We start from the raw sequence: 27,362 nt of genomic DNA, 5'->3' as shown, positions 1-27,362 counted from the left end.
GACACCACTGACAGATATTGTTTAGTAATGTGCAATAAGTTGCAATATAGTTGTTTTTTGTCATCTTCTATAATATACCTCATGTTGTTTGTAAATATTTTTTACTTGGTATAAATAAGCGTTCTAGTTTTACCTACTTGTGGGTAGTATATTACTCTATTTTATAAGTGATATAAGATACATATATGTAAATACCATTACCAGAGTAATGGGATCCTATAGTTTGTGTGGTCAGAACGTTATTATTTAAAGGTCTGTCTGGTTTAGAAAACAAAAAAACGTAGTTTATAAGGGTCTGTACACTATTCAGGACCCTCGTCTATTACACTGGTCAGATAGCAGCTGCAAAGAGTGTCTTTTGCTCCTGTGATGGCAAAACAGACAAATCTAACGCTTCTGTATCCCTCTACAGATTACAAATAGTTCCTGGTAGTCGCAGCAGTTGGACAACCTGTGATCATCTTAATGTCATGGGATATTCTGTTTAAAAAAATAATGTCCAAACAACACTTTAAACTTGCAGCTTCGGGAGGTCAAGAAAATATCTGACCGATCTAGAGTACCTCTTTAATAACATCAGTGAGGGATCTAAAATAGTCCATCTGGCTTTAAAGCAGTGGGCGGGGGGAATGCTAAATTGTTCATTCTGAAGTTCCCATACCTCACTCCCAACTCTACAAATTAACCCAAACCTCATTTTTTATGTGCCTGGTATATAATTCTGCTCCCTTTGAATTAAATTAAATGTTTTAGCAATATTGCGAAGTATTGTCGGTAAATATACAAAATTACAAGATTATTCCTGTTTCATATTTTACACAATTTAAAAACAAAATAAAATAAAAAATTCAACAAAATGAACCAAGAAAAGAAATGTACTTCTGGGTCAAAAACATAAATTGGCATCCAGAGGCATCAAGAGGGAAAAAAAAGCAAACAAGCTGTGTGTAGTTAATAACAGCAGGGGCAGCTTCCCGTTCTACTGGTCTTCATAAAGGATCATGGATGCCGGCCAATGGAAGTGTTAAAATCTGAATATGTGTATAAAACCATGATAGCACAGATCCAGGCTTATACAATGTCAATTTAATGCCACATAGATTGGCACTAGAGCTGCATACTGTGTGGGTACTATATACAGCAAGTGACTGGTACCAAACATTCACACTGCTTACTTAAGTATTCATGCCTAGGATATAAGAAGAGGGTCCCTGTCTGTTTTTTGTTTTTTAAAGTTAATGCTTGCTGATTCTTCTGTTAATGCCTTCTTCTGAGGTTGGGACTCCAACGATCAATGTAAAATCCTTGACAACCCCTTTAAATAAATTTCTAATATAAAATCTAGTTCTGAATTTGCTTCATGTTTAAAAAGTGAAATATTAAGGCGTCATGTACTTAATTATATTATGGATCAATGTGGTATGGAACCATTCTACTGTGTTTACAGCCTGCTATGACTTCATAATGTACCTCCAAGTGGCTCCATTTTTATATGGGATCATGAATTTATTTATTTATTTCATGGATTCTACAATAAAGCCATAAGAAAAAAATATTGTGCCATGTTCCATCAAATGCAGTATTACAGAGATGACACATGGAGTACCTGTAATATAGAGTTTAGCCACATACAGTAATTTACATTGCAACTTTGGCATATATATGACTTTAAGAAAAGTTGCATGACAGTAGAAACCATAAGAAGTTACAGTTGACATGATGTCAGAATAGTGACTTTTCATAAAAGTCAATGGAAACTGCTACTATTGATAAAGAGCAGCACATCTTTCTATTGACTTATATTGGATAATCCACTGACTGCTTGGCCACATGGCAGTCGTCTATCTAGGCAGCCCCTGTTCATATTAACCTATTTAGGCACATAGATGTCAGAAATGGGGGTCCCCCACTTCCTCTGGCAGACTCACATACTCAAGCCATCCATGCATTACATGGATAAACGTTTATTGGAATGTCCGCCATGCAATGCACCCTGGAAAACTCAATGAGATTATCCCTTTAAATATGAGATCATGTTATCCTTTTGGAAAGTAATTTTTTTCTATATATAGCCTAAAATGACTACAGAGTGTTACAAATCTGCAAAGCATAACACTCCAACAGGCTCACTTCTTACTGTCATTACCTTGTATAAGTTTGCATTATAAAGGTTATAAAATGTGCAGCGCAGCCTTCTGTAAAATATCTGTACAAATACTCATTCTGCATTATTGTCCAATATCTCCCTGAGAGTCCAGTTATAATGTAGAGTTCCCTTCAGGGACACATTGAAATAAATGACACATGGTGATTTCTTATATGGCAAATCTTTCTCCAAGATATTGTCAGATATTGGATCTGTTCCAGAGTGATGGGAAGAGGAAGCAGTGCTATTATTAGATGTGTTTGCTAAGAGATACATAATCCCACCTGCAGCCAATGATTTCTGATGTTTCTGTGTAAATCAGATCGGGTATTAATGCAAAACATATAGTAACGGGGCTCATATAGCTGATTATTGGCTGTAATGCTCAGTGCAAATAGGGTAGCATGTTACTATAGGTAAATATTGTAATATAGCATGGTCCTATTCCAATATAAAAAAAAAACAACAAAAAAAAACCCAAAGATATTTCTCATTCATTGTGTTTGGTGCATCACAGGTTCCAGCAGAGCAAACATTTCTCAGGATATGGTGGATCACAGTATGGAACTTTAGGTAACTAAGATTTTGCAGGGTGGAATCTTGCAGAATTAACGTTTTCTCTAGGAGTTGCACTTTAAAAGGGTTGTCTAATTTAGAAAATGCATTTTCAAATACCCTATTAATAGATTTTTTTTATTCATTGATAAGGGTCCCCATTTAGGACCCTTAACTGTCAGAAAGAGTGGCTACAAGGAGCATCACTTGGTCTGGAGGACCCAGCATGTTTGTGTATTACATAGAAAGTCCACTGATTCCAATGAGACACGTGTACGTGCAATGCTTCATTTAACCAGTGCTGCAGGAAAATGTAACACTTACTGCTGGGATCCCACAGGATAAAATGGATTGCTGAGATTTTTGACCTTTAATATTCTGGGATCAACTTATTGTCGTGGGACTGTACTAACAAAAAAGTATTGTCCAAAGTGGAAAATCTCTTTGATATTTTATTTTTGTTACTGCATTGCAGTCCATTGATCAATCCTCCTATATGGACAATGAGCGTTTTTGGAACCTTCAAGCTGATTTTAAAATGATTGGTGGTTAAAATAATCAAGACATCAAATGGCATGTATACTTTTGCTTTTTAATTGCTCTAATGTATCTAAAATACATTCAGTGGCAAATTAAGTAAACCATGGGCCCTGGGCTTTTACCCAAATTTGGGCCCCCCTTCTCCATCGGCAGCCTTGCTGCGCCATTACTATTGTAAACACTACCATTTTGTGCAAGCATTAACAAATGGGTGTTATGATTCCCCTTGTCAAAGGGCTGTGTCCCTACATACTGACAGACTCCAACCATCGCTGACAGTATCACACTGTGCAGGGAAACATTCTCCTGACAAGGGGAATGGTAACACCCATTTGTCTATCAGTCCTCGACTGCACAAACAGTTTTTGTGAAATACAAGGATTTCCTATAATACACATGTCAGGAGAGGTGACAGATTCTCCATAAATACAGTGACTCACAGGTGACGTCTTCCCAGATTCTAGTAGTTTTTTTCCCCTCTTTTCTTCTCCATCAGGTCCAGACCTCATGACGACTTCTCCCGGCCATGACCCATTTCTGTAGAATTTGACATTCAGATGTCTTCAAGTCCTCACTTTTCAAACATTTCCACTCTTATAAACAAAGATAAAATTATCATGGTGCCACACACTCTGCACCTAAATATAATAATAACAACCATACACTGCGCCCCTGAATAAAATGGTACCAAACACTGTGCCTCTGAATATAATTGGGTAAAGTAAAGCACCACATACACAGTGCCCCCTGTAAATAGGATCACACACAACCCCCCTATGTAGATAGCGCCACACACAGTCCCTGTAGGTAGCATCACACACCCCCTGTAGTTAGCGCCACACACACCCCCTCCAGTAGAAAGTGGCACACACCCCTGTAGATATCATCACACAAAGCCCCCTATAGATAGCGCCACACCCCCTTCTGTAGATAGCGACACACACACCTCCTGTAAAAAGTGCCACACACAGCCCCCCCTGTAGATAGTGCCACACAGACTCCCTAGAGATAGTGCCACACAGACCCCCCTGTAAATAGTGCCACACAGACCCCCTGGAGATATTGCCATACAGCACGGGAGTACGGAAACCTATCAAACAGTGGTGAGGACCTTAGGAGCACCAGAAAAATACTTAAAAACTTGGAATACAAAAATGTCAAAAGATATTAGAACAGTGTACTTGAAAAGAACTGTAAATAAGGAAACGGATCAGCATCAGTTACAAGTACTACATAGAGTCCAGTGTCTGGCAAAAAGCAAGAATACATTAACGTGTTAATTGATACTTGTTGACCGGGATTTTTAGAATCCCCTAAACGTAACATCGCCCTCTAGTTGTATAAATAAATTGTATGTGTGTATATATATATATATATATATATATATATATATATATATATATATATATACATATATGTTTATGTATAGGCTTATGCATCTTGCTTTTTTCTTTGTAATGGTAACCGTGCAGCTACTTGTCACTTACAGACAGGTGACAATACATAGACATTACTCTGTAAACAGCAGCATTGTTCAAATATGACGACTGAACGTCCCACCACTTATCCTCTTGTCCTCATTAAATGCCTCAGTGAACAACAATCCCATTTCCATAGGTAACAGACATAGGTTCCAGCCAGTGTCACCTTTCACAATCAATATTCCACTTGAGTATATATGAGTCGTCAAACTCCACTGCCAAAGATCTAAGCACCTGCTACACTCACCCCCCGCACATCTATCTATCTATCTATCTATCTATCTATCTATCTATCTATCTATCTATCTATCTATCTATCTATCTATCTATCTATCTATCTCTCTCTTTCTTTCTTTCTTTCTTTCTCGCTCTTTCTTTCTTTCCTACTTTCTTTCTTTCCTTCATTCCTTCTTTCTTTCTTTCTTTCTTTTTTTCTTTCTTTCTCTATTTTAAATGATTTAATAGAGTACACTCTATAGAGGCCATTATTTTCCATCAACACAACATGTGATATACTGTACTTTTAATCATGTTCCAAGTGATACACGTCATATACTTAGCACTTCCTTTTTTTACTTTCTCACTAAGAGGCTGTTAACATTTAATAATCCGGCCATTAGAGGTATTTACAGTATTAGCCACTCTCATTGGTATTAAGTCTCACAACTGGCAGCAGGTCTAGAGTGATTAAGTGACAGCACGGTCTGTAAGCGTCCACACTGTTGGTAACTTCCAGTTCTCCAACTCTTTATCTTAACTACAACTCACTTTCTGCTTGTAACACCACAGTTGTATCCAGCACACTTTATATATATATATATATATATATATATATATATATATATATATATATAGTTCCATTCTATTCACAAGCAAAATTAAGCAAATACAAATCAGCATAACAATGTGAATATGTATCGCAACCCAAAACATACTCTTAGTATCAGTCATGGTATCAACTGTAGGCCACAACAACAATGTGCAATATATAATGCAGCTTCAGACAGATCTTCAGATACAAACTGATTATTGCACTGCAGGCAAAGGAATTATCTCACCCCTCTGACCTTTATCTATACAGGTTTTGATATTTGTTTTCACATAAAGCTTTTTACTTATCCAAAAATAAAAACTGCATTGACAACATGAAAACCAAACTCTTATAATACATCAGGAGAATATAATTATTGACCATATAGATAATAGTCATACACAAATGTAAACAGTCCTCTATATGAAATATACACCTGCAAATAATATATGGTGTAAATATATATATATATATATATATATATATATATATATATAGATAGATAGATAGATAGATAGATAGATAGATAGATAGATAGATAGATAGATAGATAGATAGATAGATCGATAGCAGTGAATATATAGCTATACAAATAAAAGCAAAGCATCCCTCAAATTTTGACTTCGGATGTAGAGATGTACAGCTGATATAGCAATAATTAAAGAGTCATCTTGCCTCAATGGGTTAATGCCAGGCTAAATATGGATACAATGAAACTGCTTGCAGCTATTTTATAAAACACCAACATGTTCAACGATATATTGTCATTCTATAATGGGCATTATATGTTTCTATTATTATTTTTTATTATAGTGTTATCATTTTAATTGTTTATCATCTAATATTTTTTAATAAAAAAGTGTGCTGTATTTGTTATTACTTCAAAACCTACAATTCCATACTTCTCCTATGTAACAAAATATATGATTTAAAAAAAAAGACAAGATACCCCGTTTAATCTTAAATGTTTCATTCTTTAAAGGAAGTCTAAACTTCAATTTGATACTTTTGTAATCTGTAACAAACTGTAGTTCCACATAACACAATGTTTTCATTAAATATCCATGAACCACAGTATATGAGACAAGTCAGGGCAAAATAAGAACACCAGAGAATGACACACAATGGAGACTTCTCATGATAGAGCTGCTCTTTTGATGTTCAACAATCTTATAGACAGAGAGAGAGAGAGAGAGAGAGAGAGAGAGAGGTAACACAATATCAGACTGTCATTACATCAGTGGAGTGCAACCGAGAATTCAATTGAGAAATCAAATATCTATCTATCTATCTATCTATCTATCTATCTATCTATCTATCTATCTATCTATCTATCTATCTATCTATCTCATATCTATCTATCTATCTATCTATCTATCTATCTATCTATCTATCTATCTATCTATCTATCTATCTATCTATCTATCTATCTATCTATCTATCTATCATCTATCTATCAACAATAACAACATTTTGTAAAGTACCAACAACCACTTTAAAATACTAACAATCTTCACAGTCACAACTCATCTCTAGTTGGCAATCAGGACTGGAACTTGCTCTCCTAATATTATTACATTGGTTAATATGAACACAGCATGGGCATGATGTGCATCCTGACAGGTGCATTGGTAAACATATCCAGGCTAACTGTATATATATATATATCATTGACAGGAAAGGGCCTGTAAACTGAAGCCTATGTCCCATAAGGAAACAGTGAGTGATCCACACATGGCATGCAAGGAAGCAAATCAGAGTTGATGGGATGCACTGAAGAAAAAACCAGAGACATAGCAGCTACCATTTTCTGATTAATGTCACCAGCGCAGAAAATCTGTAATGGTAGCAGCTCTGTGTCTGTGACATTATTAGCAGAGAAGGACCAGAGGGATAAAGAGAGAGCAAGTGAGCGGCTGCATTGAGCACAATGTAGGAGCTCGCACCAGGTTGCAGCATCCTTTCTCCATACATTGCTGGGTACACCGCTGCTTGGAAATAAGAAACAAAGCCGGCAGCACATACCATCAGTGCAGGATGGATCCTTTGTATGTCCTGAGCAATCACTGCAGAGGTTGTCACCAGCAGCCTGGGAAACACAGGGTTTGATATCCACATGCAAGTGATGCTGCTGCCTGCAGCTGCAAGAGGCAGAGAACGGCAATGAGAGGGGGCCTCCCAAGCCTGGCAGTGGCTGCCTTCAATGCACACAAGCCCAGCCTTCCATTGCAATCCACACACGCCCAGAGTCAGGTTTATTCAGTGCAAAAAGAAACTGGAGCCTGGCAAGTCAATGCCCCTGATGTCACAAGCCCCTCCTGGTCCTAAACAGGGGGGGCACTGCTGCACTCACAGTATAGTGAGAGGTTAAATCAAGTGCACAGATGGAGAGCGCAGGAGTGGGCAGCAGCTATTTCATAAAGAATTGTTCTTTTCTTTTCTTGTATCACATATTTAGTAGGACCCATCTCACTCCCACATGGTTTATGCCTCTAGGCTGTGTTAAAATGTAATTAAGTTCCAGATCCAGTGCTAATGTATGAGTACACCTTGCAGCAAAGCATGAGATCAGACCAGTGATGATTCTTAAGGGGTTCTGCAGCAGCTGTAGGGTGTCTACATCCCATCTTATAACAGGTTTTTTTATAGAGTGTATATCTTCCTGGGATTTACACTCTGTTAATTGCATTTTTAATGGAGCAAACGATGGTGGTTATATTTTGAGGATACAGATATATGTAACTTCACGCTATAATACTCCCATCGTATAGTATAGTTGAAGAAAAATGGAAAAGGAAGGATCTTATAAGGTGCTGCTACGTGGCTGATAGAATATACGGGAAAATAGCAAGTGGAATAGTTTGAAATATATCTATTTAATATAAACAATGGTGGCTACGCGTTTCAACGCTGTACCAGCGTCTTCCTCAGGCTATATACATCACACACAATATAGATTCTTATATATCATAAGGTATTTAGATTCAAAGGGAGAAATTAATTTTAGTGATAATTCATATGATTCTTAATTCTGTTGGGAAATTATAAATTACTCAAGCGCTGTTCGTGAATATCTGAATGCTAAGTAACACAGATAGCCAACAGTAGCTTGCAAGGTAAATCATGGGGTACAGATATCCTACACACTTGTCTCCATACAAATAAAATATGAATAACTATGATTAAACATTAACAGATCACAAAAAATGTATGTATTAAATATTTAATTGCAGTCTTCATGGCTCCTCAGTAGATGTGATATTGGCAGAGGCATTGTATTAACTGCAACAATACAACAATAATCATAATTTTACTAGGCTTATCTCTCAATATGAGAAGGATCATGTATGATCATATAATACATATAGGGGCTAAAGAATGAAATGCTTTACTATAGATAATGAAGAGTGTTCTTGAATAATTGGGTTTTTGGATACTCAAAAAAGGGCAGACCAAATTATGAATTCCAATATTTGATGCAAAGATGGACAAACTGTTATTTTCTTTTCCATAAGTTCCATCTATTAAACAGTTCCATCATTATGTGGTTGGATCGAGACTGATGGTGTTGATGTCTGGTGATTAAAAAAACAAAAAAAAAAACACATTAACATACCATGCAGTGGTAAAATAGTGATTGACATATCTACTAGGTTTATGTCCAAAGAGTTAAACCTTTTGCAACTGCGGCTAGTCCAATTTTTTGTTACCAGAAATCTGCCCTGAATCATACCTCTAGCTAAGTACTGCCTCAATAACCCCCATCATTACCATGGACACGCTCATACACAATGGGCCCTTATTAACAGAAGTATGGGAGCAGCTAAATATTTTGGAGAGAAATTTATACTTTGCTTCATTTTGAATTTTTACCAGATTTTCTCGCATTGGTTAACAAGGTCTTCTTGAAACTTCAGGGCATTGACTGCAACAGCATCTATTCCAGGTCTCAGCGGCAGATAATGTTTTTCACCATCTTAAATGGTCTTGTTTTTCAGGATTGGGGGACCTTGGAGCAGTGGGGGCTTGGAGTACATGCTTCATTGCACCAATGATAATCTGGTCCTGGCTGTAGCGTCCATGGCCGCGGGCCGTCGGGTTTACTCACCACCCGACGCCCACAGCCATGGATCCATGAGCGCTGGTCCCCATTTCCTTCCTAAGAGACGCCAGCGCTCACTTCCGCTCCGTTCTGCTGTGTCCCGTAAGGTGCGCGCGCATGCTCGTGCCCAGCCTTAAAGGGCCAGCGCGCGCACAAAGGAAATCGTCATCATCATCAACTGCCATGATTTCCTGGTCCATAAGAAGGCCCCAGGCCTTCTGATCCTTGTCTGAGCGCTGTTAGTCTATCCCAGTCTGTCTTGCAAATGGTCCCTTAGTGTTTCGCCGTTCCAGTTGTTACCCGTGCCCTGTTACCCGTTCCTGTATTCCGTATTGTTCTTGTTCCTGTGCCTACCAGTGTTGGAGTCGTGTCTACTGCACCTGCTGTTGTCTGCCACGTCCAGTGTCGTTTGCCACGTCCAGTGTCTTCTGCCATGTCCAGTGTCTTCTGCTACATCGGATACTGCCCGCCACGTCTGGCGCTACCTGCCGCACCGGCCTCCATCCGTGCTGAAGCCACAGCCACCGTCTGGACTAGTTCAGGTACCTAAGCATTGCTATCTGCTATTGTCTTTCGTATAGACTGTGACCTGGTCAGCTGCCTCTCCGCTACGGCGGAGCGGCCTAGTGGGTCCACATACCCTGTGACCGTGACACTGGCCATGGTTAATGGGCCTTTACAACGCCCAAAACCCCAAAACGGACTAATGAAGAGTGGTAGCACAAAACCCAGTGTACTGCACAGCCAGATTTATTATTGTTAATTCAAATATGTGGCTATCATTTTGTTTATCTGATATATTTTTTGCATAAGAACCTACTGTTCCAGAAATATATATACATATATTTGCATATTACATCTATATCAGTGTTCGAATTTACCACATTGTAGATTGGCATCATGACAGTGAGAATCTGCTTTAAATTGAGAGAGTATAAAATGATATGAGGTTGACATACACAGACATGTTTGCTGAAAGTGCAACCTTAGCAGCTAAACCAAGGCAATGTATTCTTCATACTGTGGTTCTTTCTGAATTTTCCCCTGCCCAGCACCACTTCTGTCCAGGCACCATGCAGCAGCCGCAACTCAGCTCTGTTCACCTGAATGGGAAAGAGTTGTAGTTTTGTGCAAAGAATCTGGATGGGAACAGTGCAGAGAAAATGCCGAAGGAGCCTTGACCTTATAGGTGGCCCTGGGGCAAAGTTGTCTGCTAAAGGGAAAATGTACATATAAATGCACTATTGTGTACTCATATTTATATTATTTGCATTTATTTGTCAGTTAGACCCCATGCACACAAAGGTAAAAACGCCCGTAATTACGGGCCGTAATTACGGCATGTTTTTACGGGCCCATGGACTTCTATTGGCCATGGGTACCACCCCGTATGCTTACGGGAAGATGCCCGTGCCGTTGAAAAATATAGAACATGTCCTATTTCAGGCAGTAATTACGGCACGGGCAGGCCCATAGAAGTCTATGGGGCTCCCGTAATTACGGTTGACTACGTGTGTGCACCCGTAATCACGGGAGCGTTGCTAGGCGACGTCAGTAAATTGTCACTGTCCAGGGTGCTGAAAGAGTTAAACGATCAGCACTAACTGTTTCAGCACCCTGGACAGTGACTTCCGATCACATTATAGATCAACCTGTAAAAAAAAAAAAGACGTTCATACTTACCGAGAACTCCCTGCTTCTTCCTCCAGTCCGGCCTCCCGGGATGACGTTTCAGTCCATGTGACCGCTGCAGCTAACCACAGGCGAATCACAGGCTGCAGCGGTCACATGGACTGCTGCGTCATCCAGGGAGGTCGGACTGGATGTCAAGAGAGGGACGCGTCACCAAGGCAACGGCCGGGTAAGTATGAATTTCTTTAACTTTTTCTGCGGAAAGGGCTGTCCCTTCTCTCTATCCTGCACTGATAGAGAGAAGGGCTGCCGATTACTGCAGTGTAATTTTGCAGCGAAAACATGCCCGTAAATACGGGTGGAATACGGGTGACACCGGACCCGTATTTACGGGCACGGGTCCGTAAATACTGGTACAATACTGGTCGAATACATGTGACCAAGGACCCGAATTTATGCCAGTATTTACGGGAGGACAAAAATACATTCGTGTGCATGGGGCCTAAGACATACACAGTGCTGTGGGAGTGAAAGGAGGCCCCCGGGAGGGGGACAACGGGAAGCCTGCAGGGGGGCGGTAGATGTTGTGCAATGTTCTGCTTTATTTTGAAGCGATACATAAGGTGTGGTCTACTTGACGGATGGAGTCTAAGATGCCGGACAATCCATGCCTATGGGATCCTGGATAATACATCTGATACTAAATTCTTGTCACTCTTTTCCGACACTCCTTGAAATTTTACACAATTGTTGTGCATCTGCAATGGTTGTGCATCACTTTCCTTGACTTCTATGGGGTACAATGTTACTGTCATAATGTTGGAACGCATAAAAGAAATATCTTCATTTCAACTCGATCTGACACAAAGCATTCCTAAGCTCATAATAGATCCGGTCTAATGTATGGCAGATGTCAATGTCATTGTCATGCTTTAGCCTAGACCCATAGCATGAAAGTATTTCAAGCAATATAACAAATGTTTGTATTGTACAATTAAAGGGATATATAAGAACAGAGATGTGTATGTACTTAGATTTCTCTATTCAGAAAATGTGGAAAGATGTTGATATATTTGAGAGTACAATAAATGGAAAAAAGAATTGTGCAGATTCGTTGTGCACTGAATTTCATTATTAATATGTAAATAAGAACTTTATTGTGATAGGAACAATACATCACAGAAGACTGGAGATCCTTTGAGAATTCAAGTTATACATTTCTTGGGTCTAATTATCTATATTATTTTTAACTTTTAAAATTAGTAACATTTCCGTCTATTGACTAAATAATCACACCCATTAAGGGAGCCCGAGACTGCGACTAAAGTGTGTACGTATATATATGTATTATATACACACTTACAAGCACACACAGACACACACTATACTAATAGACAATGAACTCTTATCAATATGGGAGAGAAAATATAGATTGGGCATGGTATACAAATTTAATATGAAGCTTTACCCAAAGTTTACTAGGAAATAAGCCTTAAATGGTGATCTGCAGCATCCAACATTGGTATTATTAGATTAGCTGGTGATTGATTTATAGTCTGAATAGTTCTTTTTATCTTATCCAACAGATGCTTAATTACATCTATCTGGCACAGTCTTATGCTGGAACGTTTACAGGTCTGTCCTATCCGTGAGGTGTTCTCTTGTCGAAAGAGCCCAGATTATTATAATGCTGCCATGAAGTGTGCACCTGTTTGGCAGCCATGTTCAAATATGGTCTATTGCTGATCTCCAAATATATACAATAGTCGTGGAGTCTGAATATGACCAACACTCATCAAGATCATCCCTAATTGTGTCTGGGAAAAACTGTCTCAACTGGCAAAATACTTTGCTACTTCAGCCTGATATAATTTGCTTATATTCAATCACCCTGATAGAAGAACCTGAAAAGCATTGAAAGTATGAAATCTATGTGTACGGCCAATGAATACCTTTGATCACCCCCATTTAACAATTGTACAGGATAGATAATAATTGAGCCTTCTCTGCACTAATAACCTAGAATGAACCTACTAGTGTAATTTAATACATTCTACCGTATTTTTCGGACTATAAGACGCACCTGACCATAAGACACACCCAGGTTTTAGACAACAGAAAATAGTAAAAAAATTATTTGTTAAAAAATTATTTATTCTGAGAGGCAAAACTTTTTTTCTGTTCTTTTTTATCGATTGAGCGGTGTGAGGGCTTATTTTGTTGCGGGACGAAATTATTTTATTTTTTACATTGTGCTTGGGGAAAAATGGGAAAAGGTTTTTTTTATTTTTACACATTTTATTAGTTCTCCTAGGGGACTTGAACCAGCGGCCACTTGGTTACATGTGGAGTTACTGAAACAGCGTAATGGACTAGGAACGGAGTAAAGGGAGATAATACAGATAGTCAAAAGTCTCCTATTTCAAATACGGACATTAATTCCCGCACTGCAATCTATGGACTATTTTTTCACGTCCTATATATACAATGGATTTGGAGCACAGATGCTCAGTTCTTTATTAAACAATAGATTTTACTTTGGACTGAGGACTGTTTCAGTTGTAATTAACCAACCAATACAATGTAAGAATTATCCCTATACACTAATTGTTTATCTCCTTCATATGTACAAACCCCTTTTCAGCCTCTAATTGTTTGAAAACGTTAAATAGCCTTTGATTGAACGCAGCTAAATTGACACCTTGACACGTTTCTCAATGATGGCCCCTATATGTATTTTATTTTTTTGCATCAAATTATGCTGTGATTCATCAACATCGTCTAATTCTTCAAATTTTCGGAAATGAGGTCGAGCTTTATTACGAGACAGCCTTATACACATTTCAGACAGCCTTTTGCTGGCAAGCATCTATGCTCAAATTACGTCCAAGAACCCCCCCCCCCCCCCATATGTTCTGTTTCTCACACTGCATTGGTTTTACTATGAATATGTTCTAAGTGTCATGATTAAATTAATAACTTATTACAGTAAAGATCTCCCTTCTTATATAGATCATTTGCATCTATAAACATGGGAAGGTGGGAAGAAAGGAAGGAAGAAATGGAGAGGGAGACGGAGAGGGAGAGAAGCAGTGAAGGAGACAAGTAAGGAAGGGAGGGAATAGTGGGAAGGGAGGTAGGAAGGAAAGTGGGAAGGAAGGGAGAGATGGAGAGGGAGACGGAGAGGGAGAGAGGCAGTGAAGGAGACAAGTAAGGGAGGGAGGGAATAGTGGGAAGGGAGGTAGGAAGGAAGGTGGGAAGGAAGGGAGAGATGGAGAGGGAGACGGAGGGGGACAGAGGCAGGAAATAGTGGAAAGGGAGGTAGGAATGAAGGTAGTAAGGAAGAGATGGAAGGAATCAAGGAAGGAAGAAAGGAAGGAAGAGAAAGAGGGAGACAGAAAGAGAAAGAGAGGAAAGGAGGCAGGGAGAGAAGGTAGAGGAGAGTGGGGATGGAGGAAGAATGGGAGGGAATAGTGGGAAGGGAGGAAGAACGTAAGGAAGGAAGGGATGGAAGAATTTAAGGAAGGAAGAGGGAGAAAGAGAGAGAAGAGAGGGATGGAGGCAGGGAAAGAAGTAGGGAAGAGTTGGAAGGAAGAGATGAAAGGAAGGAAGAGATGTAAAGAAGGAAGGAAGAAAGGTAGAAATGGAGGGAGGGGAAGAGAGGGAAGAAAGGAAGGAAGGGATGAAAGAAAGCGAGGGAGGAAAGAAAGAAAGAAAGAAAGAAAGAAAGAGAGAAAGAAAGAAAGAAAGAAAGAAAGAAAGAAAGAAAGAAAGAAAGAAAGAAAGAAAGAAAGAAAGAAAGAAAGAAAGAAAGAAAGAAAGCGAAGGTATGCTGGTAGAAAGGGAGAGGTTTTTTTATTTCAAAGAACAATGTGTTACTAAAGGCATGATATTTTTTTTTATATATAACCCTGCTGTTAGGTTTCTATACTCTACTTTATATTTAATTTATACTTTATTTATGCTTAAATATATATATATACATTTTAATGCAATTATTGCATAAATACAACAACCTGTAACCTGTGGCCACCCTGCATTATCGCCAGCTAAAACAAGGAAACAGAAGGCTAAAAAAAGGAAGAACAAGAAGAGGGGATACTCAGGTATAATAACTGCTATGCAGTATTCTGGGAGTCTGGTTCGAAAAGTAAAGGTGCAGCCCTAAAGGCCTGGCCTGAACAAAGTGAACCAAAGAATCGGACTGTGGAGCCTCAGACAGCTCACTATTGAGGGTAAAGCACTAGTCCTGCGTAACGAAGCCTTGCCAGTGCTGCAGTAAACCGCACAGGCATGGCCCCCTCCTGCCACCATCTCGAGGGCCATTAGCGGGACTGTGTTTAGCTTCATCTGGGGCACAATAATGGACAGAGTGAAGCGGACTGTTATGTACAAGGAGCCCCGCAAAGGTGGGAAGGGTATACCCGACATCCCCACCCTTTGTATGTGACTGTGTTAACAGGACTCTAAAGACAGTAAATGGCTCTGCGGGCAATGCCATGTCCCGTTTCATCTTCATTCCCCTCTGACGAGGTCTTTGCTAGGCCAAGTGGGACAGCTCCTTCCCTTACAAGTGACACGCCCCTTGGTTCTTTGGATATGTTGTTCAGTTTGTGAGGGAGCATCAACTGGAGGGTCTTCTGCCCAACTTTGTTTTTGCAAAGGACTTGGCATAGTCTGTTCCAGGGCTTCATGCCGACACGTTGGAGACTGGACTAACGTGTCATCCGGCAGTTTGACCAACGGGCACAAGGACATTTCATGGATGGCCATCTAGGGAGGACTGCCTCTTAGGTCATTCATGCATGCTCGCAACCTGTGCAAGACCAGGTACAGCACCATGTGCCCCTTGACGGAGGAAACATCTTTGCACATCTTCTGGTAGTGCCCCTTTGCACAGGGCCTGTTGAAAGCCTTGGAACATGAACTCAAGGGCTCAGATCCCAGGAACAGCCTGTCGTACCACTCGGTACTTTATGGACTATTTCCTGGGATTCACACTATTGGAGAAATCCAGGAGGCCTGGTGCCATATGAACTGTTTTAGAGAGAGTGTGTCCGTCCAGGACTGCCGTTGGCTGTTCCACAGCCTGCTGAGAGACTATTCCACCTGGGACAGCCCGGACGTCCATGAGGAAGAGGATTAATACCCCCTTCCTTTGGAAGAGGATTAATACCCCCCTTCCTTTCCACTCTCCCTTCTTGTGTGTTGTCTACCAATAAAGCTTTGGGCCTGTGATTTCCCCTCCCTATCCCCTCTTTCCCATTCCACCACCCCTTTCACTTGTCTGTAATGCTTTGTTGATTGATATTAGTGAATGGAAGCATGTTAGTGTAGCATGTATTGTGGGGTATAGTCTAGTTTATCCTGTACTGTGTGTCATACTGTAATGCTATATGTGGTGATTGTAATTATTTATTATTTACTGCTTCGTGGCCTGTGCGGCGTCACAGTAATAAGTATGTTTGATGACGACTGATTGAGAATAAAGAATTATCAATAAAAAAACAAAAACTGCTATGCAGTAAATAATCCTCCACCTAGCAAGCCCATTTATTATTATTATTATTATTATTTCTTATTCGATGGACCGCATTCTATTCCAGCCAGCTTTTATAGAGGTAATATCTATTAATTTTCGATACCACCATATTGATCCTTGGGTATTTTTTAATTATTTCAGTTGGCCGCAGCTTCTGAACAAGCCATAGTGGGGACTCTACTAATAGCCAACACTGGTAGAAGGGGAATCAATGGATATTGGTGCTAGAATTAACTCTCTTTGGTTCTTATTCAGAACTTTTTTTTCTTGCCCTGGTGTGCACCACCAATAGTAACATAGTAAAAATAGGAAAAGGGGAAGGGGATAAAGGAAAAGAAGGGCAAAAGTTACTAAGATCGCTAGATCTCTATAATCTATAGTCTATACTCTATAGTCAGTTGTGTACTCTGCTCCCAGCTGACCACTGAACAAGCCGGCAGGAATACAAAGCACTGCTTAAGTAACTGACACACTCCCCACCAGTAAATTGATCAACATTTACTACCATGTGAATCAGCGATCCAAGCTGGCGCCTGAGCGCTCTGGTATGCCTCCGCTCACACTTGGGGGGAGAATAATATAGCAGTGCTGCTATTGTGTCGAAAATTTGGCTGGGAGCAGAGTACGCAACTGACTTTAAGTGTGTTTACAATATATCTCACTTAACCAATTAGTTTATTGATAACACTTTTTCAAATGTGCGCTGCGGCTGGGTGAAACATAGTAGCAGCTCACACATTCAAAGTAGTAGCCGCACAGTTTTATCAATGCTGTCAATACGAGCTGTAACAGTGTTGCCATGTATAGGACTACTCACAAGCAGTAATACCGCAGCAATTTGAACCCAGCCATTCTTCCTATTCCAATTTATTTGTTTCTATACCTACTTTTGCTAGTCAGCAGGAGCTTTAGTAGCAGTCAAGGTGGTGAATAATGATAGCACCACTACCACACAAACAACAAATATTAAATACAATTAAGAATAGAAATAATAAATGGGATCTGAAATTAATATTTTTGGTGTTTGCTATCGAGGGACCGTTCACCATATTTTTCCCTGGTAGGCATCATTTGCATTCTGATCCCGGTTTAGATTATAGAGATCTAGCAATCTTAGTAAAAACTCCATCTATAGGAAACCCCTGAAGTCACTGACCAAATATGGACGTCGGTAGCAGGGCTGGTGTCCCTTGCAAAGCGCTAGCTGATGCTCTGCTCGGGGACTCCAGCTATAGGCAATGTGACTGCCCCTTGCGATCATGTTCTTGATAACAAGCCGACATCAACAGCACAGGAAGCAAGCCCTCAGTCACGTGGGGCAGTGTCGGCGCATCATCATTATTAGAAAAGCTCCAGGACTGCCGGAAAACAATTCACGAGATTTGAACTGCACTATTTAGTACAGAATTTTAAATTAAAGTACATTAGTAAGTTACTTATTTTCACATAAATATATTATTGCAATGCAATTTTTGGTCATCCGAGAACCACTTTAAATCCACTTCACTTTGTGAGTGTGGCAGAGAAAAACGCCAGTTTTTAAACTTTTCTGGCAAGTCTACCTTTAAACGAATTATGTCTGAAAAAACGCCTCCAATATGTCGGCAAACATCTTGGTCTTACGATGTTCTGTGCCGACGACCTGTCATTTTACGGGTCGCTGTCAAAAGACGGCGCGTAGAATAACAGCCTTGTCAAAAGAAGTGCAGGACACTTCTTGGGACGTAATTGGAGCCGTTTTTCATTGACTTCAACGAAGAACAGCTCGAAATTACGTCCGTAAAAGACGCGGCGAAAAACGCCAGTACATGCAATTACGTCTGAAATTCAGGAGCTGTTTTCTCCTGAAAACAGCTCCGTAATTTCAGACATAAATGCAGTTATCGTGTGCACATACCCTTAGGCAGAGGCGTAGCTAGGTTCTCCAGCACCCGGGGCAAAGATTCAGTTTGGCGCCCCCCCCCCAACCTCTTTCCCAACATCTCCTTCCCCCTCGCCGTGTTTGTTTTCTCTACCAATCGACGTGTCATTTCTTTTTATGTAACGCGAGCATAAAATTATTTGTACATTTTACAAACAATATGGTTCTATACACAACACCAGAACCAAGCTCAGTACATATATACAGCACCAGCACAAATACAGCTCAATTTAGTGCAACCCCTGCCGTATAGGTGTGTACGGCGTAAAACTACAGCTCCCAGCATAGCCCGAACAATGGTGAGGATATGCTGGGAGATGCCGTTTCACAAAAAATAAATCCTATCATAATCATCTCGCTGCAGATCATACAGTGACTACAGTGCTGATTAGAGGCAGAGTGAACATTTACATTAAGTGACTCACCGGTGATGTCTCAGATTCTAGTTCTTTTTCTCCATTTGGTCCAGACCTCTATGACGACTTCTCCCGGTCCATTTCTGCAGTTTGCCGCTCAGATGTCTTCAGCTTCTCACTTTTCCAACATTTCTGCACCTATAAATAAATATAAAGTTATCATTATACCACACACTACGCCCCTAAATATAATAGCGCCATACACTGCACCTCTAATTATAATAGCACCTTACACCGTGACACACACACACACACACACACACACACACACACACACACACACACACACACACACACACTGTGCCCCCTGTAGATAGTGCCTGCCATAGAGCCCCTATAGATAGTGCCCCCATATAGACCACCCCTGTATATAGTGTCCCACAAATAACTCCCCCTATAGTGCTCTACAGATAGCCCACCCCTGTATATAGCACCCTGTAGATATAGCCCACCCCTGTATATAGAGCTCTACAGATAGCCCAGCCATGTATGTAGCCCCCCTGTAGATATAGCCCACCCCTGTATATAGTGCTCCACATATAGTCCACCCCTGTATATAGTGTTTCACAGATAGCCCACCCCTGTATATAGCCCCCCTTGTACATATAGTCCACCCCTGTATATAGTGCTCCACTAGATAGTCCACCCCTGTATATAGTGCTCCACAGATAGCCCACCCCTGTATATACTATATACAAGGGTGGGCTATCTGTGGAGCACTATATACAGGGGTGGACTATATGTACAAGGGGGCTATATACAGGGGTGGGCTTTCTGTGGAGCACTATAGGGGGAGCTATTTGTGGGATACTATATACAGGGGTGGGCTATATCTACAGGGGGACTATATACAGGGGTAGGCTATATCTACAGGGGGACTATATCTACAGGGGGACTATATCTACAGGGGGACTATATCTACAGGGGTGGGCTATCTACAGGGCTGGGCTATCTACAGGGCTGGGCTATATCTACAGGACTGGGATATATCTACAGGGGGACTATATCTACAGGGGTGGGCTATCTACAGGGCTGGGCTATATCTACAGGGCTGGTCTATATCTACAGGGCTGGGATATATCTACAGGGCTGGGCTATATCTACAGGGCTGGGCTATATCTACAGGGCTGGGCTATACACAGGGCTGGGCTATATCTACAGGGGTGGGCTATACACAGGGGGGCTATATCTACAGAGGGGGGCTATATACAGGGGGGCTATATCTACAGGGCTGGGCTATATCTACAGGGCTGGGCTATATCTACAGGGCTGGGCTATATCTACAGGGGTGGGCTATACACAGGGGGGCTATATCTACAGAGGGGGGCTATATACAGGGGGGCTATATCTACAGGGGTGGGCTATATCTACAGGGGGCTATATACAGGGCGACTAGATCTACAGGGGGGGCTATATACTGGGGTGGGCTATCTATGGAGCACCATATACAGGGGTGGGCTATATCTACAGGGGGCTATATACTATACCCAGCCCTGTAGATATAGTCCCCCTGTATATAGCCAAGCCCTGTAGTTATAGTCCCCCTGTATATAGACCAGCCCTGTAGATATAGTCCCCCTGTAGATAGACACCCCCCGCAGATAAAGTCCCCCCCCCCCCCCCCCGCAGATACAGCCACACTTCTATTGCAATTAAAAAAATAAAATAAATTCAAACTCACCTAATTCCCGCTCCCACGCCGTCCGGCAGCCATGGAGACCTGCTCTCTTCTGCGCAGGTCTCCAGGGGGTTGAACGCAGTGTCTATGAAAGGCGCTGATTGGCTGGGCAGGATGACTTTCCCTGCCAGTCAGTCAGCGCCTTTCATCGACGGAAGCGTCACTGGTACAAAAGGTACCAGTCGCTTCATTCATGGAAAGGCGCTGAATGGCCGGGCACGGAACGTGCCCGGTCATTCATTGCTTCTAATTGTACCTGTGTCCTTGCGACATTGCGACACAGGTACAATTATAGTGCAGGAGGAGGTGGCGCTGGCGCCCCCCTCCGAACAGTGCCCGGGGCACATGCCCCGCTTGCCCCCCCCCCCCTAGCTACGTCCCTGCCTTAGGTTTCTGGGGCAGATACAAAAATATATTTAGGTTTACCAAATATATCTGCTCTATCTATGATGAAGTTTAAATCAGAAGCTTCAGGCTATACAACGGTCATCATGTCCCAGATAAACCTCAATAGTTCATCATCAGACACTGATTCTGGAATTCCTCTTAGGGTATGAACATACGGCTTATTTTCGGACATTTTTCGGGCCATAAACGGCTGAAAAATCGGAAGCAGAAAGCCTCCAAACATCTGCCCATTGATTTCAATGGGAAAAATGGCGTTCTGTTCCGACGGGCCATTTTTTAATGTAAAAAAACGGCGACGAAAAAGAAGTGCATGTCACTTCTTAAGCCGTTTTTGGAGCCATTTTTCATTGACTATAGAAAAACAGCTCCAAAAACAGACGTAAAAAAGGCAGCGAAAAACGCGAGTGGCTTCAAAAACGTCTGAAAATCAGGAGCTGTTTTGCCTTGAAAACACCTCCGTATTTTCAGACGTTTTTTGCTAAGCGTGTGAACATACCCTTAGACTAAACTTATTTCAGCAAGCTCTGCCCACACTCCCTAGATCATTGATCCTTGCCACACCTGTAAGCCAACTTCTCTGCTCCAGTACTCCCGAAATCCTGACATAGGCCCCCTCGATCAGCACGTTCTGGCTCGCGTTAAGACGCGCACACACCACAGCATCACATCACTATACTCTAATATTGCTATTATGTCAGATATTACAATAAACTTGTCACTCTGTCATTAATAACCTGCCTTCTACTGATAAGGTCACTATTGCACTGTAACCTGTTTGGCCGCTAGATGGCAGCATATCTGAAAAACTGCTTTATTTCCTAATTTATTTTGACATGAATGCACATGACGTATTTTTTTATTACCCTATAACAAGGGAAAAATTGTAAGAAGCACCAGAGTGAAAGTCTTTCCGGTGCACGTCACCTTATGGGATTGGTCCGACTCAACCATACACAGTAAATAGAAAATGTAGATATAATGACAGCACCCAGTCCATACAGGTAGTAGCATGAAAAAGGCAAACAAAACATTACATGTTGGACTGAGTTGGATTAAACGCCTTTATTTCACTACTACATTTTTGGACTGAGTGCTGTCAACATATCTACACTTTACCCTGTATCTATCTATCTATCTATCTATCTATCTATCTATCTATCTATCTATCTATCTATCTATCTATCTATCTATCTATCTATCTATCTATCTGTCTATCTGTCTATCTGTCTATCTATCTATCTATCTATCTATCTATCTCATATCTATCTATCTATCTATCTATCTATCTATCTATCTATCTATCTATCTATCTATCTATCTATCTATCTATCTATCATCTATCTATCTATCTATCTATCTATCTATCTATCTATCTATCTATCTATCTATCTATCTATCTATCTATCTATCTATCTGTCTATCTATCTATCTATCTATCTATCTATCTATCTATCTATCTATCTATCTATCTATCTATCTATCTATCTATCTATCTATCTATCTATCTCATATCTATCTATCTATCTATCTATCTATCTATCTATCTATCTATCTATCTATCTATCTATCTATCTATCTATCATCTATCTATCTATCTATCTATCTATCTATCTATCTATCTATCTATCTATCTATCTATCTATCTATCTATCTATCTATCTATCTATCTATCTATCTATCTATCTATCTCATATCTATCTATCTATCTATCTATCTATCTATCTATCTATCTATCTATCTATCTATCTATCTATCTATCTATCTATCTATCTATCTATCTATCTATCTGTCTGTCTGTCTGTCTGTCTGTCTGTCTGTCTATCATCTTTTTGCAAGTATCAGTGAAAGGCAAACTTCACGCTAATCCAATCTTAAATCATATGTTTACAAATGTCTACAGAGGGGGGCTATATACAGGGGGGCTATATCTACAGGGGTGGGCTATATCTACAGGGGGCTATATACAGGGCGACTAGATCTACAGGGGGGGCTATATACTGGGGTGGGCTATCTATGGAGCACCATATACAGGGGTGGGCTATATCTACAGGGGGCTATATACTATACCCAGCCCTGTAGATATAGTCCCCCTGTATATAGCCAAGCCCTGTAGTTATAGTCCCCCTGTATATAGACCAGCCCTGTAGATATAGTCCCCCTGTAGATAGACACCCCCCGCAGATAAAGTCCCCCCCCCCCCCCCCGCAGATACAGCCACACTTCTATTGCAATTAAAAAAATAAAATAAATTCAAACTCACCTAATTCCCGCTCCCACGCCGTCCGGCAGCCATGGAGACCTGCTCTCTTCTGCGCAGGTCTCCAGGGGGTTGAACGCAGTGTCTATGAAAGGCGCTGATTGGCTGGGCAGGATGACTTTCCCTGCCAGTCAGTCAGCGCCTTTCATCGACGGAAGCGTCACTGGTACAAAAGGTACCAGTCGCTTCATTCATGGAAAGGCGCTGAATGGCCGGGCACGGAACGTGCCCGGTCATTCATTGCTTCTAATTGTACCTGTGTCCTTGCGACATTGCGACACAGGTACAATTATAGTGCAGGAGGAGGTGGCGCTGGCGCCCCCCTCCGAACAGTGCCCGGGGCACATGCCCCGCTTGCCCCCCCCCCCCCTAGCTACGTCCCTGCCTTAGGTTTCTGGGGCAGATACAAAAATATATTTAGGTTTACCAAATATATCTGCTCTATCTATGATGAAGTTTAAATCAGAAGCTTCAGGCTATACAACGGTCATCATGTCCCAGATAAACCTCAATAGTTCATCATCAGACACTGATTCTGGAATTCCTCTTAGGGTATGAACATACGGCTTATTTTCGGACATTTTTCGGGCCATAAACGGCTGAAAAATCGGAAGCAGAAAGCCTCCAAACATCTGCCCATTGATTTCAATGGGAAAAATGGCGTTCTGTTCCGACGGGCCATTTTTTAATGTAAAAAAACGGCGACGAAAAAGAAGTGCATGTCACTTCTTAAGCCGTTTTTGGAGCCATTTTTCATTGACTATAGAAAAACAGCTCCAAAAACAGACGTAAAAAAGGCAGCGAAAAACGCGAGTGGCTTCAAAAACGTCTGAAAATCAGGAGCTGTTTTGCCTTGAAAACACCTCCGTATTTTCAGACGTTTTTTGCTAAGCGTGTGAACATACCCTTAGACTAAACTTATTTCAGCAAGCTCTGCCCACACTCCCTAGATCATTGATCCTTGCCACACCTGTAAGCCAACTTCTCTGCTCCAGTACTCCCGAAATCCTGACATAGGCCCCCTCGATCAGCACGTTCTGGCTCGCGTTAAGACGCGCACACACCACAGCATCACATCACTATACTCTAATATTGCTATTATGTCAGATATTACAATAAACTTGTCACTCTGTCATTAATAACCTGCCTTCTACTGATAAGGTCACTATTGCACTGTAACCTGTTTGGCCGCTAGATGGCAGCATATCTGAAAAACTGCTTTATTTCCTAATTTATTTTGACATGAATGCACATGACGTATTTTTTTATTACCCTATAACAAGGGAAAAATTGTAAGAAGCACCAGAGTGAAAGTCTTTCCGGTGCACGTCACCTTATGGGATTGGTCCGACTCAACCATACACAGTAAATAGAAAATGTAGATATAATGACAGCACCCAGTCCATACAGGTAGTAGCATGAAAAAGGCAAACAAAACATTACATGTTGGACTGAGTTGGATTAAACGCCTTTATTTCACTACTACATTTTTGGACTGAGTGCTGTCAACATATCTACACTTTACCCTGTATCTATCTATCTATCTATCTATCTATCTATCTATCTATCTATCTATCTATCTATCTATCTATCTATCTATCTATCTATCTATCTATCTATCTATCTGTCTATCTGTCTATCTGTCTATCTATCTATCTATCTATCTATCTATCTATCTATCTCATATCTATCTATCTATCTATCTATCTATCTATCTATCTATCTATCTATCTATCTATCTATCTATCTATCTATCATCTATCTATCTATCTATCTATCTATCTATCTATCTATCTATCTATCTATCTATCTATCTATCTATCTGTCTATCTATCTATCTATCTATCTATCTATCTATCTATCTATCTATCTATCTATCTATCTATCTATCTATCTCATATCTATCTATCTATCTATCTATCTATCTATCTATCTATCTATCTATCTATCTATCTATCTATCTATCTATCTATCTATCTATCTATCTATCTATCTATCTATCATCTATCTATCTATCTATCTATCTATCTATCTATCTATCTATCTATCTATCTATCTATCTATCTATCTATCTATCTATCTATCTCATATCTATCTATCTATCTATCTATCTATCTATCTATCTATCTATCTATCTATCTATCTATCTATCTATCTATCTATCTATCTATCTGTCTGTCTGTCTGTCTGTCTGTCTGTCTGTCTATCATCTTTTTGCAAGTATCAGTGAAAGGCAAACTTCACGCTAATCCAATCTTAAATCATATGTTTACAAATGTGAGTGAATTTATTTTAGTTCATACTAATGCACAAAGAAAGAAATCATATAAAAACAGTGTGTCCCCCCCCCCCCCTCTTTGCTTCCCACATGCTCTCAATGTACAGTCTGTTAGCAGCCAAATACATTGAGTTACTGCCAAGACAACTCTGTACAGAGCATTAATAATGTAATAATGTTTTGATATATATGTATTTATATATATTTTGCTGCATATTCCTGTCCCTCTTTCTCATCTGTAAAAGCTAGAAGGATGTGCTGAGCAGCAGACAAGAGTGCAATGGCGGCATGACCACACTGTCATTGTGCAACTGCTGCCCACACGAGTCATAAATAAATAAGTTATATGATCTTATTGACTAAGAGCTTTTTTTGCCCTTCTGCTTCCATAAAGGAATCAATATCAGGTTGATTTCCGGAGTTTACAGCCTCTGAATCCAGGTGTTTTTGGAGATGGTTTTTTAAAGTGTTTTTGAAGCGTATTTTGAGGCATATTTTCGAAGGGTTTTTTGAGGTAACAATGGGAAACAGGAAAATCAGGAAAAAATCAGCCTATAAAACGTTTCAAGAAGTGACATGTCACTTCTCTTTTATGAAGCGTATTTTTACAAGGCATTTTTATTAATTCTGCAGCCTTAAAATACACCTCATATGAACTGCAGAGTATATTTCCTATAGAAATGAGAGGCACCCTGCCAATCAGCGTCTTTCAATGATGCAAATGGCGCAATGACGTCATCGCGCCAGTTGCGGCGTTGAAACGCGCAAGTGGGATAAAAAAATCAACTTTATTCTGCTAGTTAATACGATTATAGCGATACTAACTTTATATAGTTTTTTAAAAATGTTTTATTACTTGTAAAACAAAGGAAAAACTATTTGTTCAAAAAAAAATTTGGTGTCGCATATTCTGTGTAAGGGCTTTTTTTTTCCAGGACGAGCTGTAGTTTTTATTGGTATCATTTTGGGACATACGACTATTAGATGAGTTTTTATAAAAAAAAAATTTAGCGCTATGTTGACTAAGAAGCTGCAATTCTGTTTTATTTTTTACTTTTTTTTTTTTACGGCGTTCACTGTACGAGTTAAATATTGGTATAATGTAGTAGTTTGGACTTATACGGAAGAGGCGATACCAATTTTGTTTGTTTTTATTCTTTTTTACATTACTTTAGAGGAAAAATGGGAAAATGGGTCTTTTTGAACTTTTTTATATATTTTTTCAAAACTGAAAACTTTATTAAACTTTTACTCCCCCTAGGGGACTTGAACCAGCGATCGGCAGATACTAATGTATTACAGTATATTGTCATTTTTACATGCTTCTGTTAAGCCCTGGTAGAGGCAGGGCTCAACAGAGGCAGATTGAGGGCGGACCTGGGGGCCTGCCATGGCATCGCATCGCGGGGGGTTGGGTTGTCGGAGGGGGCCCCTCTCTTTCTAACGGCTTAGATAGCACAGCCGCGATTGACTGCAGCATCTAAGTGGTTAAACGGGGAGGAACAGCGCAAGTGCATGGTGTCAGATGTAATACTCGGCTGGCACCCACAGTGTATGGAGCAGGCTCAGCCGTAAGCCTGCTCCATACTTCTCCC

General features: G+C 40.4%; 1 protein-coding gene across 3 annotated transcripts in view; it reads right to left on the bottom strand.

The window, feature by feature from the left end:
• The window catches only part of B3GALT1 (beta-1,3-galactosyltransferase 1), a 252,232-nt gene extending 244,457 nt beyond the window's left edge, over window positions 1-7,775 (bottom strand). For 2 of the 3 annotated variants that reach the window (XM_075829399.1, XM_075829400.1), the window contains exon 1: window positions 7,559-7,773. The gene's annotated coding sequence lies outside the window, so the exon portion shown is untranslated. Of the gene's footprint in view, window positions 1-7,558 lie in introns of all 3 variants that reach the window. The other variant, XM_075829401.1, reaches the window with a different exon arrangement.
• Between the last annotated feature and the right edge of the window lie 19,587 nt (window positions 7,776-27,362).

This window comes from Rhinoderma darwinii, chromosome 6 (assembly GCF_050947455.1).
Source record: "Rhinoderma darwinii isolate aRhiDar2 chromosome 6, aRhiDar2.hap1, whole genome shotgun sequence".
NCBI lineage: Eukaryota > Metazoa > Chordata > Amphibia > Anura > Rhinodermatidae > Rhinoderma > Rhinoderma darwinii.
The sequence above is the reverse complement of the archived record's forward strand: the minus strand, read 5'-3'. Positions and strand labels throughout refer to the sequence as shown.